Source organism: Apteryx rowi, unplaced genomic scaffold (assembly GCF_003343035.1).
Source record: "Apteryx rowi isolate R43461 unplaced genomic scaffold, aptRow1 scaffold_716, whole genome shotgun sequence".
In the NCBI taxonomy this organism is placed as follows: domain Eukaryota; kingdom Metazoa; phylum Chordata; class Aves; order Apterygiformes; family Apterygidae; genus Apteryx; species Apteryx rowi.
Genome location: NW_020451001.1, coordinates 112167 through 115591, shown reverse-complemented (window position 1 = coordinate 115591; position 3425 = coordinate 112167). Strand labels below are relative to the sequence as shown.

Genomic DNA, 3425 nt, shown 5'->3' with positions numbered 1-3425 from the left:
CAAGTTAACCATGAGGCAGCAGTGTGCCCTGGTGGCCAAGAAGGCCAATGGGATCCTGGGGTGCCTTAGGAAGAGCATTGCCAGCAGGTCGAGGGAGGTGATCCTCCCCCTCTACTCGGCCCTGGTGAGGCCACATGTGGGCGACTGTGTCCAGTGCTGGGCTCTCCAGTACAAGAGAGACACAAGCTCCTGGAGCAAGTCCAATGAAGGACTAGGAAGATGATGAAGGGCCTGGAGCATGTCTCCTATGAGGAAAGGCTGAAAGAGCTGGGCCTGTTCAGCCTGGAGAGGAGAAGACAGAGGGGGGAATCTTATCACTGTGTGTAAGTATCTGAAGGAGGGTGTCAAGAGGATGGGGCCAGGCTCTTCGCAGTGGAGCCCAGCAACAGGACGAGAGGCAACTGGCACAAACTGAAACACAGGAGGTTCCACCTGAAAACAAGGTAAAACTTCTTTACTGTGAGGGTGACAGAGCACTGTAACAGGTTGCCCAGAGAGGTGGCAGAGTCTCCATCCTTGGAAATATTCCAAAGCCATCTCAACAGGATCCTGGGCAGCCTGCTGTAGGTGACCCTGCTTGAGCAGGGGGGTTGGACTAGATGATCTCCAGAGGTCCTTTCCAACCTCAACCATTCTGTGATTCAAGCTGATATTTGACTGCCCCTTTCACTGTCAAAGATGAATCTGTTCAGTTTGAACATGTTTTTCATTGAACAGTGTCTGGGTTTGCTTTGTTATAGAGAGGGGGTGGGTATTTCAGCATGTAGCAGGGAAGGCATGACCTGCACTCTGAATAATGTCATCATGATCTCTCCAGTGATGCCTCTGAAACTTCAGCTTCCACATTTATACTATAGAATGAAAGGGATGCATGAAAGGCTGAGTAAAACTTCAGTTTGCTTTGCATCTGTAAGTTACCCCACCGGAAGTCGTAATTGCACTGCCCTTCTGAGCATCAGCACTGGAATCTTTTTTTCCATTACATGGATATCCTGCCCACATTACTGCACAGAGAAGAATTTACTGTACTTATTTAACCAAAACTGAAGTCTGTCAGCATTGTGGCTGTTAGTCTTCCTTAATAGCCATGGCATAAAACACTTAATCAGTGAAATTCTGAGGTGGTGCCCACATGGAAGATGATTAAAATAGCAGAAAGACTTTACAAGATCTAGACATAAGGCTTCCATCTAATGTTGAAGATTGCTGTCCTACACTTAAGGACTTCTGGAAGCTTGCTGTTGCAGCGATCCATGATAAGGGCTGGGTTTTAGATGATCATAAGCATGGTTGCTTACTGTCAATGAAAGTACAGTCTTGGGGCTCCTAATGAGAGGACATCAGCAGCACTATACCAGGTATTTTCATTTCATTCAGAACATTATAATTTTAACCTCTTTTCACATAGGACTGCAAACTAGAGTAGTTCTGAAGAAGGCTATTTATACAATCACAGGAATAAAAGCATTTTTATATAAAATTAGTAGTGCTTTCTACTAGCAAAAGAAATGACAAGAGACTATGATCTTAAAACTTTTAGTTTGGTACTATGCTGACCAGAGGCAGAATTTAGTCCTCATTTGCAATAGTTTCATATTAACTAAAGTTTGTGTTCCTTCCTAATTAAACTAGATAATAGAATTTAAGTTTCCTCTAACTGGAATTTTTTGTTTTATAATAGAAAGTTCTGCATTGTTCACACTGCTGCTGTCTGTGACAGCTCTTGTCTGAAAATAACATTCAAATTTTAAAAACTTGTCTTGCTCTTGCAGGAACTTTATCTTTCAGAATTCCCTTTGCATTCTGCAATTATGACAAAAGAATTTCATAATATGGAGCAACCAAAGAACTTGAATAAAAGGTAAACAATTTAATTGAAGTTGACAGATTTAAAGAAATACTGAAACTCACTGCAACTCTAGTACTGACTGGTATCATTCAGAGAATGAAACCTGGAAACTCAACAGAAAGCTTCTCATTTACAAATCAGCTAGAACTTTGGAAATGAAATGGGAAATCAACCAACTGTTTCTTAACTGTCTTGAAGTAAATGATAGAAAACACATATGCGAGAGGAGAAGGTGAGTGTGGAAGCAAATGAACTTGTGAGATTCCTGTAATATAGAAGTATCCTTCAGGTCACCTGGACAGGCCTTTCTGTAATACTGACAAATTTTATCATTCTGGTCTTACACTAAATGGATTCATAATGACTTTTYTGACTATCTGTAAAAGATGTTGAAACCACTAACACAGATTTTCCACCTTCTTAAATATCTTAATCTGCCAGTAAGTGCTTAGAAACAAATGATTGGTATAAAAATAAACTTTTAAAATAAGTATAAAATACTATCTAGAGGTTAACAGTAGACCATGCTGGGTCGGATTAGTCTAACAGAATATGCTGTGTTCCATTGTGTCTGATAAACAATATTTTGACAGAATAACCTTTTTACTCCCTTCAGAAATGCTCTACTTAAGTATCCTTTGAAGCTTTCTTTGAAGGTACACTCTAACTTTTCTGAGCTGACGTACATTGTAAGTATCTTCACACTTCCTGCGTAATACACAGCATGAAGAAACACTACCTCTTTTGAACCACTTATATTCAGGAATTAGAGATATGAAAATAAAACTGAGAATGGCAAGAGGGCATAGTGGAACATGGTTCTATCACAGTTTACCTCTTGTCTTTTCCAGGCTGAAATGGAACTTACTCAGATTATAGGTACTCACCTTTGCTGTTCAAGATGGGGATGCAGCTCTCTTTTCTCCAGGAACATGTTTTCTTTTTTGCTACTTTCTTAATAATTCTTATTTCATTTGCTACTTACTGCTGTTGACTTTTTCATAAAACTATTCAAAATTATTCCCTAGTGGAAGGCAATTTGCAGCCAACTGTTGTAAATGTAAAATTAGGACTGTTTGTCTTAACATAAATCCCTTCAACCTGCACTGGATTTACCAAATGTCTTACTAGTACATCTTCAATCCGTGCTGACTTGCACTGAATAGCATTTATCAAAACATCACCTAATTTCTTATTCTCCATTCCTGATCATTCATACTGTCATGGACTCCAAGGCAGATCCTTGTGGGACTCTGCTGACAAACTCCTTTCATCATGCAGTTTTTATACTTGTTCATCCATTTGGCAGGTGATTGTAATAATTTGGCTAAAATATTGAGGATACATTCCTCATATGCTCTGGCACTTTAGCATAACAGCATTTAGCAAGGGAATTGTTGACTGCTTTCTGGAACTCCACGTAAATATCAAACTTCTATCTATATTTTTAATGTCCTCAAGCAACACACTTGACAAATGCTTCCTTTAGGAGAAGCATTCTTTCTCAGTACAACACTTCCTTCTTGTTGATCTGGGTCTCATATGCAGTTCAAAGTTAAAATCAATTTCTTTACTT

The 3425-nt window shown here is 39.5% G+C and overlaps 1 protein-coding gene across 1 annotated transcript in view; it reads right to left on the bottom strand.

Moving 5' to 3' along the window:
- MTFR2 (mitochondrial fission regulator 2) overlaps positions 1 to 2785 on the bottom strand; it is a 16093-nt gene extending 13308 nt beyond the window's left edge. Inside the window, exon 1 of the mRNA XM_026087429.1 lies at positions 2737 to 2785. The gene's annotated coding sequence lies outside the window, so the exon portion shown is untranslated. The remainder of the gene's footprint in view (positions 1 to 2736) is intronic.
- Positions 2786 to 3425: the final 640 nt, after the last annotated feature.